Source organism: Anoplolepis gracilipes, chromosome 3 (genome assembly GCF_047496725.1).
Source record: "Anoplolepis gracilipes chromosome 3, ASM4749672v1, whole genome shotgun sequence".
Classification (NCBI taxonomy): Eukaryota; Metazoa; Arthropoda; class Insecta; order Hymenoptera; family Formicidae; genus Anoplolepis; species Anoplolepis gracilipes.
This window is the reverse complement of record NC_132972.1, coordinates 5,360,173-5,375,359: the sequence shown is the minus strand read 5'-3', so window position 1 is coordinate 5,375,359 and position 15,187 is coordinate 5,360,173.

The following is a 15,187-nucleotide window of genomic DNA, read 5'->3' as shown; positions in this document are numbered from 1 at the left end:
TTTATTTATATTTCCTCGACACTCTTGTTATATACACGTACTCGGGAGGGCATCCCGATTAAAGGAATACCTGGTGGCTCGCGGACCGTAAACACACTCGAAAAAACTATAGCGCTAAATTATCTCGTATATACTATTAGAATGTCGGAACCGCTACTACCACGCGAGTCTAGCGTTGCAGCGGTTCATGTACTGCTTGTTATTAACATACATCTCTTCGATAGGACACCGCGGAAAACTGCGGATTATTGCCGGGAAATATTTCGCGTTCCGCATTTGGTCTTGCTACCGTTTTTTTCTGCCGTGAAATATTTTTATCGGAGAGAGAAAGAGGTATTGCTAATTAAAATTATATTGGATTAATCTGAAAGAAAAGTCTGCAAGTAATTCAATAATAAAATATGACATACTGAAAATCTTGAGTTTTTGTAGAAAGATCAATATACGTGACGTCCACAATGTTAAAGCAGATATAAATAAAATAATAAGAAATTTTTATTTAAACAGATTAAAACTAAAATATTATAATATTTTAAGTAAATATAAGATTAAAACTGTTATATTCAAATAGATATTGCTTCCGTTTAAATATGTATTTGAATAAGAATATAAGAATGCAACTTTATTTCTAGTTCTGTATATCTTGTATTTAATACTTAATAAAGCAGATATAAATAAAATAACGAGAAATTTTTATTTAAACAGATTAAAACTGTAAATATTTAAATAATTGTCAATTTAAACAGATTAAAACTGTTATATTCGAATAAATATTGCTTCCGTTTAAATATGTATTTGAATAAGAATATAAGAATGCAACTTTATTTCTAGTTCTGTATATCTTGTTTATTTAAAACTTAGAAATAAAATTTTTTCTATAATATTCCGTCTTAATAATCGCGATTAACGTTGTCGATGAGCAAGAAGTAAAGTGGTCGTTTAATCTCGATAAGAAACAGAGCGCTCCTTTTCGCAGGATGTAGCTTTAGGCGATGGGAAGAAAGTTTCGCAAGAGTAGTTTAATTTTGTAGTCCGTTAGGCGATAAAACACAAAGTGAAGGTCCATGACGAACTTTATACAAACATGTAGAAGCGAATATTTGTTTGAACATGTAGTTACTAATTAGTAATTGCTCACGACAATTATAAATGTCTAATTATTAAAGAAATAAGGATAATAAAAGAAACATTCTCTTTCTTCCTTTGTTACTGATATTTGTTATAATTAACAAATATTTTTAAAAAAATAGAAACTCTATAGGCATTAATTTGAGAACTAATATATATTTAACAATTAAATAATTAACAGAGATAAATGAATAATAAGTAATTAAGAATATAATTCTTGTATTGTGTTGTTACATAACTACGTTTCTCTTTGATAATTAAATTTTATGATTGACACTTGTGATTGATGTTATCGATTGACGAAAAACAAACCAACCGTTCAAGTTCGTAAGCAAACGGAACGCTACCTTCTTGTAGCTTCCAGCAGTCGAAAGTTTCGTAAGTATGATTTATTTCTGCCGTCTGAAAAAACAAGAAACAGATTATGCGATGCGCTGAGAAACTGATTGAATAACAAGTTCAGAAGCGGTTGTCCTTCAATTGCGCGAACTTTCGGTTACATGCTCCGTTTGTCACGAAGATCAGTTTGTTTTTGAAAAGAAACTCATCAAGTAAAGAAATTATTCTTGTATTTTACGATACTCTTTCTACAATATTTTATTATTCTTATATTATTTATTTTGCTATCTTGTAAAATTATAACTTTGAATCACACACACACACACACACAAAAGAATTTACATTAAAAGGCGAACGAAACAATCTTCGATCTCGATAAAATCGTTTCAGGTAATCGCGTTACATCGAAATAACCGATTTCTAATTAGTGCATGAAATCGATTCAAGTAATTGTTACGTCGAAACAACCGATTTCTAATTAGTACGTGAAATCGGTTCAAGTAATTGTTACAATCGATCGCGAAATCGATAGTATTATTCTCGATTTGTGATGTCGAAAAAATTAATATCAAAATCAATGCACATTAGCTACACTAGAACAATCGATTCTGTAATCAATATGCATAATTTCATTTAATAAAATACAGTAATTTAAAATTTAAATTATGCCAACAATAAAAAAGATATAATTAATACATCAAGAGAAATTATTTTTATTCTTTTCCACAGAAGAAAGAACGTTGCAGCTCTTTATATTTATTTTAATATCTACGTAAAATAAATTTAACAATATACATATATACATGATCGTTTGAATTTGCATAATTTAATTCAAGTTTAAAATAAATATTGTAATTATTATATATGTATTGTGTCAATTTTTAAGATTATTTATTTCTTTCGAAAAAAATTATAAGAAAATTAATGTTCGACAATTATGAAAAAAAAAATTTTGTATCATCAATTTGGAGATATATTTATTCATCGCTAAGTCATGAACAGTTATAGTCAAATAACACTTGTTTCACATGTATACTTTATTGACGTCTTTCCATTTGATTTATATATTTGATCTGCCTCTCATTTCTTTTCAATAAACTTATTATATAAACTGAATTGAAGACTTTAACAAACATTTATTGTATAATTTTAGAAATGACTAAAGTAAAGGTAGATAATGACAGAGGTCAAATTCCGTGTTATTCTATTCGCTATAATTTGGTTCTCCGCTTCTCGTCTATTGATTGATTAATGATCAACGAGCGAGTCAGGTTGCTCTTTAACCGTACGGACGCGCCCCGTTTTGCCTGAAATTTATTTGTTTCACACTCGTGCGGCGGGTGTGTCGACTTGCGGAATGACACATAAATCAGCCTTCGCCGTGCCTGCCGTCCTCTTCATTTTTTCCCGTTCTTTCATCCTTTCGAATTTGCGGCTCTCTCACGACATGGATCGCTATTTCAGTAACGGATCCGGAACTGTCCGGCGAGAGGTGTCACGGATATTTCGGGAGGCTTCGTGAAATTTCGCAGTTTGTATGAAACGTAAACAAATGGAAAGTGCAAAGAGATACGTACATTACACTGTAGAATTTCTGCAGAAAACGCAATGCTTCTTTTCATGTTGAGATCGTAGTATATATAGCGGCAACAGCTTTGAATTATGTATATTAATTATTGCGGCATAGTTTTAAATAAAAATTAACATCAATACTCTTTTGAATAACAATACCTTTTTTACACACATAATATTTATTGACACATAATAACTATTAATTTATAAATATCTAGCAAAAAAAGAGACGCCGGATAATTAAAAGTAATTAGAATGTATGAGCCGACCTTAAACTATTTTACATATAAATGAATAGTTATTTTTAACAAAATAGTCAATTAAAAAAATTAATATTTTTATCTTTTATTGCAATAATAATTTTGAATAAATTATTATCTGATAGGTATTATTAGCACGATTTTTTTATCATGATTATAATAATTGCTGCTATAATAATTGATATTTATTCTGAAAACTATGTAATACTATTAAAATTAGAAATAATTCAAAATGGTTCTATAAGATAATAAGATATGAATAGAAGAATCGCTTGAGCTCGCAATAGCCAATAATTAATGAAAAGCTGCGTTGTTGATTTACATTATGCGCGACACCTCATTTTTTTTAGAATAATTAATATTTAGTGGTGGAACCGTTAACTTGTGTTTAATTCGTTGATTGACGTGCTTGATTGATTGGCTTGACTAACTAAAGAAAAAAACAACTAAATTAAAGTTAAAATAAGTTAAAAAGTCAAATTGAATAGAGAGAGAGAGAGAGAGAGAGAGAGAGAAAAGAAAGAGAGTTTTAGGTCTATTTGATATTAAATTGTATGTAATTGTTTGTTTTGCAATAAGTTTTAAATAATAAAAATTAATTTGTTGTGGGCGATTCTTGTTCGGTTAGTTTGTCGTTTTCTGATAGCAACCAATAATTAACTGATACTTTCTACTGTGATATTTATACACGCATCGATAATTGAAGGTAAAGATAGCGTGTAAAATGTATCTGACGTATAGAGTCCAAGAAAGTAAATTGCTTCCGTGCAAAATATTCCATGTAGGCTAATATTAATCAAAATATGTGTGTCTCTTATTTACATTTATAAAATGATATAAAATATTTATATTTTTAGGAATATTAATTTTTTGAAATATATAATATGTGTATGTCAAACAAAATGTGTGTATATATTATAATTAATGATATATAAAAAAGATATTTTTTAAAAATATTTTATAAGGAAACATTTTTAGATAATACTTGTATATAAATGTCTTTAACAAAATTTTTCCGTACGCAAAACTATTGGCATTACTATTTAAATAATAATTGCTTGCAGTTATTCACTATTCAATGAAACATAATTATAATTATATCGTTGACATTATTGATAATAAACTCGCTATTGTATTAGCCTACTGCAGATCATATCAATATGAATATTAATTATCTTATCATTATATTTATGACACATATATGTTATATGATATACGCATACATAATGTACTTGGAAATTATTTAAAAAATATCAAAATTTGTATGATGTGTAATTCGAGAAATCGATCTTTCATATACGCGAATACATACAAAGTGCAATGCAAAGTTGCAAAGTAATATTTCATCAGCAAATATGTCACTCGCGGCAACGTGTCAGACTTGTCAATTGCATGGTCAATAATTACTGAGCACGTTTATTATCGATACTATTCCAGACTATATCTCATCATTGGATGACGCTAATGACCTTCTAATACGTAACCCGTTCAATGGAACAAGGTTCTCAGGTGATGTGTGATATGCATAAATTTTATGATGTTTCCTTTTTTTCTCTTTTTAATTTTTATCAAGACGATTCACAGTTAAACGATCCGATTATCGAACCAACATTTTTAAATGAAGATGTGAGAAATTAATTAATTTGCCACCGTAAGAGAAATCAATTAATTTATCTATTTTTAAATTTTATCAAAAGACGCTATCTTCATAAACTTTAAGCGATAAAAGATTTTTAATTATAAAATTTTATTATTAAACTATAATCATTAAAATAATATATTTAAAAATACAATTGCAAAATAATAAGAAATTACTTAAATATATATAAAATATGTAAATATTAGATATGAATATTATATTATATAGATATTTTTTGTCATTTTTATTTATTATTTTATTTCATAATTATAATGAACATATAAATATCTGTAATTTTTAATTTGATAAATAAAGCAAATAAAGTTTCATTAATAATGTTTGTGTGCTAAAGAAAATATCGAAGAGTACATTAAATAATGACTACATATTTTTCGTTATGAGAGAAATATAGTAACTCGTGGGAACTGGGGCCTCTAGTTATGGACGCATGTTGGGCAATAACTCCGCGAACTGGTTTATTTGGTTCCCGGCACATATTACATATCGCGATATTCATTGCGTCCAATCAACAAAATTATATCAACCGCAAATACACGATGTCACTCTGTGGCTACCAAGGCTGCAGATGCGGCATGTAATCAAAGATTTATTCCCGCGTAATGCTATCTCTCAATATCGCGTGGCTTGTTTTTAACCCTGTAATTGTCGAGATTTCTGACAACTTGCACCTGTTTGGATTATGTCTGGAAAATGGTTTATCAAAATTGCAACTAATCGTTTTGACATCGCGCTCTTATTTATCAAACAGAAAAAGCAATATAATATATAATAATTTTATACTAATAATTATATATATATATATAATAATTTTATAATTCAACTATAACATATAATATATGATAAATGCAACTATAATATATAATAGTTTATTTTAGATAAAAAGAGAAGAAAAAGAAAATATGTCTTATATGATTAATTTTATAATATACATATTTTTTATAGATTTTTTTTTATATGTATATATATAAAATTTTTAAATTGTATTAAATAAAATTTTTAATTAGTTTATTTATTAATGTTTAGTGTATCTAATATAAATAAGAGTAAAAAAAAGCAATTTTTGTTATATAATTTCTATGCGTTTGAAAAATGCTCGATGTCCGTTAATATTAATAATGAGGGTTTTCGCGAGTAATAAATCGCAGATAATTAACGCTGAACACTACGGAATATCGCTTTTTCTTTTTGCAACATCGAGTCGTTAAGCTATTTATTAGTTTGAAAATATATCTGGCATATGTCTGATAGACAAATTATTTAAGTGATTTGTAACCACAATAATTGATTGAGATTTAAACGTGAACGCAATTGTGCAAGGGATCGTGCTTAATGTCTTACTCGACGCGAGTCAGATTAAGGTTTTGGCGATCTTTGTAAGAATTACACAATAATATGTGTCGTTTGAAAAGATAATTTTAAATTAAAAGAATAAAATATTTTTTCAAGTAATATTCAATATTTATTTAAATAATTGTGAGCTTAAATTAGATAATTCTTATTAAAATCCAATAAAATTCTTATTAAAACTTTGAAATTAAAAACTCTAGAATTCCTTGCAGAAAAAATTTCTTTTAAACTTCATCAATTATTTTGATGAAATCCTGAAAATATACTAACTTTGAAAAGTAAAGTTGTCAGTGTTTTTCTGTGCTGAAATGCACAGCTGTTATGCAATGACTAATGTTTGTTGACATGTAGAGACCGTTGATAATTTAATTATCGACGATGCGCTCTCTGAGTTCAAGCCGTGCAATTTCATTCGGCAAAGTGAAATTTAATTGATCGTAAACGCAACGGCGATGCAGTTGCCAAACTTGATCATATAGAACGTTCAAAAATCAGCATCTCTTTTTTTTATTTTCAGATACTTTAATCAACCTGAATTAATAAATAAATAAAACTTCAATAAATTGTTAAGTATTTGTTTTTTTTTTTTACATTTTTATGATAATTATTTTTTCTGACATGTTATAGTAATTAAATTTCAAATTAAGATTTAATTAAATTATCAAAAAATGTAAATCAAATATTTTTCAACCAAATTAAGTACAGAAAAAGTTATCTTTGACCATAAGATAAGAAACATTTTAAAATATTGCTGTCATGGATAACCACATAATTTTACATGGTACTCGTAATTTATATTACTTAAATAAAATTGTGTGGAATCTTATTTCATTCGTCCTGACAAAAAGAAAAGATTTGTCAATATAAGGGACGCTTTCGCTTTTTCAGCGACTCAATGTTGCATATATAAGTCTTGTACATATATTTTTATAGAGATAACTTTAGGTAGGTGGTGTTCGAACGTAATATCGTGTTTGCGTTGAAAGATAACAGGCCAGTACTTAGTGCCCATTTATGTCACTCGCGCGATAGATCGAAACCTCTCTTAAAACAAGTAGTCCGCACGCACACTCACCAAACACATTGTGCAACACTAATGGATCGAGTTTATTCATGCTGTCATTGAATAACTCCAATCGCTCGAGTTTCATGTGGCTTTCGTCATGGCTTTGTTACACGGAGAAAGTGGTCGTATCGTTAATCGTGTAACGTGAAGACGAGACGAGAGATCTTGAAAAATAAAATTTTCAATAAAAACCAGCGAATCTGTTCATCTTAAACTTTTTGCATTATTAAAAATCAAATCTTGTCGAATTGTATGTAAATAGCTCGATAGGAACTCAATAACAAGTATAACCATCTAATCACATACATATTAAAGTATAATATAATAATTTTCTTATAAGATACTATAAATTTATTTAGCAAATAACAATATCTCTCGAGATTTTTTATAAATCTTATTTCATTGTTTTATGACTTTCTGACTCTCTTTATGCTTTTGTCAAGCAAAAATTTACTTCAATTTTGTTAGTCAAACAATCAATTAATAAAAGAAAACACGAACAGATTGGAATCGGGCGAATGTATGTACATACGGGAAGAATTCACGATGTGAATGATAACGAAACAAAGAATCGACAGAATAAAAGATTTTTGATTCATTGTTCAATTCATTTGTCAAAAGTTTTAGAGATTTCCGTTCTCTTTTTTGTTACGAATCAATTGATTTTTCACGCAATACTACCTCGCTACGGATTATCAATAATTTTGATTCGTACGATCTCTACAGAGAGGATTTGACGGATCTTATTATAATCTAGTCTTCGTGACATTTGAACTTATATCTGTAAAATGATTGAATGTATCGCTACTGTAATGAAAGATCAACTCGATTGTTTTGATCTTTTCAACTTTGTTTTTTTATTATATTTTTTTTTAAGACAAGAACGAGCAAGTAACTGTACAATTTTTTATATTAATGGTCTTAGAAATCCCGCCGGTTTATTTATTATATGTATATTGATCATTACGTTGGTATTACATATAAATAATTGTCATTAAATTTTTTGTTTTTGTTTATAGGTTTTCAATCTTTTTCTAACTTCAATCGATTCTCCTTTAACTAAAAATTTCGCTTGTTGTGATGTTCATATTTTAAATTTAGAAATTATTCAGTCTGTTTATTAAACGTGACATGTAATTAATTAGGATAGATAGCTAAAAAATAACAATTCTTCGTACAAAGAGATGTAAAATCTAGTTACGTAAACTTGAGGGAAAATTTGCAAAACATAATGCGTCGAGATGCTTTAAAATATAAAAACAATTTGATATAACAATTAATATAAGTAGATAATAATAGAGAAAGAGAATAGATTATAACACAGATTAAAAAGAGAAAAAATCTTTGCTAAGAAAAAAATGGACACCAAATTATTGAAAGAATCGATGGTGAAAAGGGCATTCGGTGATTCCGGAACACTCTGTGCAAACTATCTGGTATTAATCAAGGAAAAGCATTTAACATCCTGCGCGAAGAACAATGCTGTTTGCTCTCGTGTTGCAAACTCTTAAATAGACGGCAAGCAACTCTCTTTAGTGAGATGTAATTTGGTCTCGCGATAGTACACTTACACGATCCTGCTTGATGTTTTACGTAACGTTGGCGATTTTTTTTTAACTATAGCCGCGTGCCAGGAGAAAAATCTTTTTTGCGCACGGGAATCCTTTCGCCGTTCTTCTCTCTTTCTTTCGAGTGCGAGCATAAAAGAAAGTCAAATGATTCGGCTCTCGTAATCATTAAGCGTAGTACAGTCCTCAAGATACGTTTTACATTGCTTTTCCAATTAAGCATATTTAGCAACCGCGATTGCGGTCGGTGTCGCGGTTACAATCCAATTGTCAAATGACTTCAATTATATGATTATATTGTATGTACATAGGCGGCTGTTCCTCGTTAAAATTGCGCATTCTGCGGTGAATTTAGAACTGATTTTCCTCACTCACTCACGTAATTTTTCGCGAGAGGTTCAATTATGAATATGTAAATTGACGGTGAATTATAAATGTTATGAATATGTAAATTGATGATTATATAGAATGTATATAGAATTTTTTTCAGTTACGTATAACTTTATTTGCAAACAATTATCTTTAGTGATTTCTAAGAATTTACTTCTAAAGATTAATTTATAAAAGTTTCAAATAAATAATAAATTTTATTAGATTACATAATTTTAAAGGAATTATGGGATACGATGCAATAATAACTATAGAGGATGATTTTACATTTTCAAATTATTTTTTATTATATAGAATTATTTTCTTCTTGATTGTAACAATTTAAAACATTTTGCATACACAAATAACTCTCGCTACTATAAATTAATCGGCGAGGTACCTACAAAGTGCCCTGTCTCTTCCATAATTTCCATAATTACTGGAGAATTATATGTTTATACAAAAAATTCTCTGCGTCATCTGCGTACATTGTACATAATTAGTGGAACAGATAATTAAAAAAAAAAAAAAAAAAATAACATGGAAGCGGTTGGTCAGGTGGATTTTCTCCTCGGCCATCGAGTTCAGCAGGTCAGTCGCCGAGTACTTGAAGTGGACCTCGGTCCGGTGCTTATATTCCGTATCGCATCGAAGGATCGTAATGCACCGTGTCAGTATAACCAGTTCTTAACAGGCGTTATCTGATGCCACGGCCGGTCCAAACAGATAGTCTCGAATCGCCTGTGCCGATTCAGAAACTCGCGTAGGTCATGGATACACGAAGTCGGAAATAATTTGCCACTGACAAATAAATGAAATAAAATAAACGCATAAATTATCCGTCAGTTATGAACGAATTTTACGGAAAGCCGAATATATGTCTGAAGTTATTAAAACGAATTAATGGCTATAAAAAAATGTATGATTTTTCTCAAGCCGAATAGAGTATGAAAGTTATACTAGAAAAATATCTATAGATATTTAAGAGATAGAGTATCTCATTAAAGATTTATGTATATCTATTTTTTCTTCTTTCTATGTTATATAGGTTCATAACTTGTATTATTAAAAAAACTCTTTAAATTTTAAATATTTTCCACATTTTTTGTGGAAATATAATTTTATCGAAAATATTACCTCAAGTACACATATAAGTATAATTATAAGATTCTATAATGTGTCTCTCGATGTTGCACGTAGTGAATATATTGCAAGATAATCATTTAAATTAACTTTGCCAAGGCAATCTTACTGAACTTATACTGGCAGTACAGGATGTGTGTTAGGTTACGGGCACTTTAAATCTTCTTACATAATTAATATTTCTTTTTATCATGACGATTTCAAATTGAATACATTATTTTTATCACTCGATTGCGAAAAAAATAAAATATATGTCGAACATTGTTGGTACTTTCGCGTGAGTGCATATAATTGGAACGGAGCCAATTATTTCCGGGAAGCAACCAGTATATCACCTAACTTCTAATTTCCCATTAGTTCCAAGCCAAGCGAGAGAAAGCTTACGTGGAATCATTTATAATTTATATACGCAGATCGCCAGATCTCTTTCGTGCAGTTTTATAAAAGGAGCTCTTTCGTCTTGGATATCTTTATGATAACATATAACATTAGTAAATATTTGCTTAATGAACTCCTTACACATAAATGCATTACCCTCGCATTTTCCATAATATTTTCAGCAATGTATAGTAACTTTACAGTAATGATGATTTATGTGGAATAAATTATGCTTATTGCTACGAAAACTTGTTTCACATAATATTTTCCATCTTTCTGTAAGATAGAATTTATATATATATAAAATTTGTATATATATATATATAAAAATATATATACATATATAAAATAATGCCTTCCGTGCTTAATTTACAATTTTCATTTTAAATGTAATCATGTAAATAAGCGAAAAAAAATTGCGAACATCAGACATAAAATCACATGGTTGTTAGCTTTAATTTCGAGATATCAATATGAAATATGTATAAAGTAATAGAGGATGTGCAAGAAATTATGAATTTGTCTATGTCGAGAAAATTATCGGTAAATGTATTTCTCAAGTAGTTTTATATAACTGTTAAGGCAACTTTCGACCTGAGGTTGGCAGTCTGTCAAGTTGAGGCTTACGCATCATAAAAAATCTAATGAGCCATGAACTTAATTAACGACGCGTCGAAGATGACTCGACGCTAAGAGTCCACTTGGGCCTAGGCATAATACCTCAAAAGCTTTGTCGTGTACGTCGTGTCTTTGCTAAGGAAGCAAGATCTTCCTCAAGATCTTCTTCACAACTATATTCTCTGAAGATGCCATTTCTCTCGATCAGATTAGGTGAATGAAAGGCGGAGAGAATTGCGGCTGGTATAATAGGTCTATAGTGATAGCAAGACAGATGAGAAAGAAGGGGGGAAGGGGGGAGAGGAATGAAAAATAAGAAACGGATTGTTGAATGGACAGAGAACGCATTGGTAATTGCTGCAGCTATTGTTCGATTTCTACTCGATAACTGCAAGAGTTATATTCGCAGTCATTTGCTAAACAAGCTTCTCATCAATTGAAAATGAGAAATTCAATGACAAGCTAATTAAAAAATTCTTACAAATAAAAATTAAAAAATAAAATCTAAATTAGAATTTATTATTGCGAATTTTTATCCGAAATACATTATTAATTTATGATACTATATTAAATTAAACATATGCGTGTGATGTGAAATGAAAATGTTTTTTGTTTTACGACTATAAATTTTATGGTATTTTGTTGAATAGAAATATTTACGAATGGAATCTAAATTAGATTTTACAATTGTGAATTTTTAGCCGAAACACATAATTCATTTATGATATCATATTAAATTAAGTAGGTATATGCATATGATTTGGATTGGATACGTTTTTTTATCACGATTATAAATTTTAATGATAAAAATTACGAGTCTTTTTATACAGAAAAAAATTTTCTTTGCCATGTTTTTTTTTCTACGTTTCTTAATTTTTAACACGAAATCTGTTTTGATAATATTAAATTATCAAAATTTTATGAAAATATGTATTACAGTAATCCATTCATTCACACAAATTAAGATAAGCATTGTAATTTTTACAAAATAATTTGTATTGCATTACGTGTGTACTTTTTTTCATTATTTTTTTTTAAATTTTTATATACAGAAATTTCTAAGAAATATTATATGGTTTCTCTCTTTCATCGATCGATCCTTCGATCGTTCACATGATCTATCACAGATGCTTGACCTTGCATGTGCTGTACGCGATCCCGCGGATCTGTTATTTCGCATCTTGCGATCATTCGCTCGCAGCATCCACGCTTCTCCGGATCGTTTCCGTAATCTGATATGCTACAAACTACAAACCATCACGTGCCGGCGATTTGCCATTATTATGCGCATATCTAAGAATACGGTCCAACATTCTACAGCCAAATGTCGATTTATTATTGTATTTTACAATGTAAGAACGCAAAAACGACGGTATTCTTGCGATCTTGTAGATGCAAGTTTAATATTTAAAATTTTTATATAATTTTATTAAATTAAATGCAAATGAAAAAATACCTTGAAAAAATCATAGATACATTACATATTGTACATGTATATTCGACCTCGTAAAAGAGAGAGAACTAAAATCACGTCGACATGAAATTGCAAATTGATATCTGGTAGCGTGAAATGAAGATAAATATTTCGTGTGTGAGCGCAAATATATGCGGCTTTAGTAGGCATTACATACGCTAATAGCAAAACTCGTCTCATAGCTTTCTTTAAAAATATGATGTATCTCCGAAAGAGTCATACACTCGCAATTCACTTGAATATTAACGAACGATTTGTGTCGCGTGGCGGGATTTACGATAATTCCACCGGCCCCGAGAGAGAAACGCCATCACAGCGGCGATTTATTGTCTACGTATTCTGCCCACGATGCACCGTTATACTTCAGACGTGCGTCGTGATTGCGCTTTATTCTAAATACAAAGAAATAAAGAGAGAGAGAGAGAGAGAAAGGGAGAGAAAGAGAGAGAGAGAGAGAAAAGAGAAAGGGTTTATTCTTCGAAAAATACAACACTTAAAATGTATTTTATTTTTATGGACTGAATAAAATAAAGTAAAGGATTAATTTATTTATTATGAAATTGCAATAACACGTGTTATTTGATTTTGTATTTTAATAGTTTGTTTTCGGAAAAGAGAAACTTGTTTTCTAATGATAAATAAAGCACACTGATTTATTATAAATTAGGAAATATCTGAATATTTAATTTTTTTATTTCTTTATTATCTTTTTCATTTTTTAATTTTATATTATATTTTAAATAGAAATAATTTATAATCTGTCCACTATTGAATATAACTGTACAATATAAATGCTTATTTTATTATTCATTAATTTTATGCATTTTGCATTATAGACAAAATATATTGTTAGTTAGAATTTATATAAATTTTATTCGATTTTACTTTATTTATTTTTTTAACATATACATTAATTAATTTTAAGGTTATTAGATTAAAATTGCTAGTACTTGATTAAAAGACAACAGTATAATTAAAAACGACCAAACTAGCTAAAAATTCTTTATTTAATAACACAACCTTCATTTTATTTAAATATATTAATTAATTTTGTGTTTGATCGATTTTATTACATTTTATTGTCTGCACTGAATTTATTATTAATTTTGTATTCATTTGTAACTTTTGTCTTTTAGTGACACTTGAAAAGGACCATAATCAGATGGTCGAAACGTCGTGTTATTAAATAAAGAATTTTTAGCTAGTTTGGTCGTTTTTAATTATACCGTTGTCTATTAATTAATTTTACCAAATTTCAAAACGTATTTGTTAAAAAAAAATTATATACTTGCGATACACACAATTTTCATGTTTTGTTGTAGAATGACTAGAAAATGTATGTTTATTTATGTATCTAAATTCGATTTGACCTATCATTATTTAATTTCTCGTACATGCTTCTTTCTTACCAATCAAAGATTCAAGTCATTCCTTGAATTTTCAATTTTTTATTTATATAAATCTATATATTTCAATCAATTTTTAGATAAGAATTTCTACGATTGAATTCGAGCGTCAGAATATTTGCACGATGAAAAAACTCACGTGATAGTTTTTATTTCCTGAAGTTTTTATGCTTGAGTCAAAAAAAAGTTGCTCTGGCAACAGATCCTTAAGTGTTGCTATAGAAATACTCTCTTAGAAAAAAGTTGTTGCACTATTTACACTGATATGGAAGCTCGATTATTCTTCGAACCACCAGTTCTCTGGTAACTACTTTCAAATACGAAGAGATACTTTCCTTCAAGCGGCAGACTTTCCGGTTGCATTTGCAGTTGCCATTTGTGTTGCAACCGACAATTGGATTTCCCGTATTGTAAGTAATCACATGTTGCAGTTTCGGCATACGGGCTGTTAATTGTTTGATGCGAACGATAAGGAAGCGATCGATTCCTTGATTTCTTGGAATCACTCCCAATATAAGAGCAAAATCTCGCTATAATAATTGAGCGAATGCTAAGAAGGTAAAGATTTCGATTTTCAATTTCAAGTTGAAATATCTAGAATATCTGTTGCACCAATCAATATGTTAATAATGAGTAAAATTGAGATTGATGCTATTTTTCTTTAATGTTATTTTTATTGTAATTTCTTACTAATTTCTTATAATATCAAATATCATTTAATTTTTAACTTGAAAATTAATAGCAGAAAAAATACTTTTGATATAAATTAATTATAAATTAAATAAGAATCAAGAATCTACAAATTTTAAAACATTTACTTTATTGATTAGAGATTTTATGTATATCTGTTCTAAAAAAT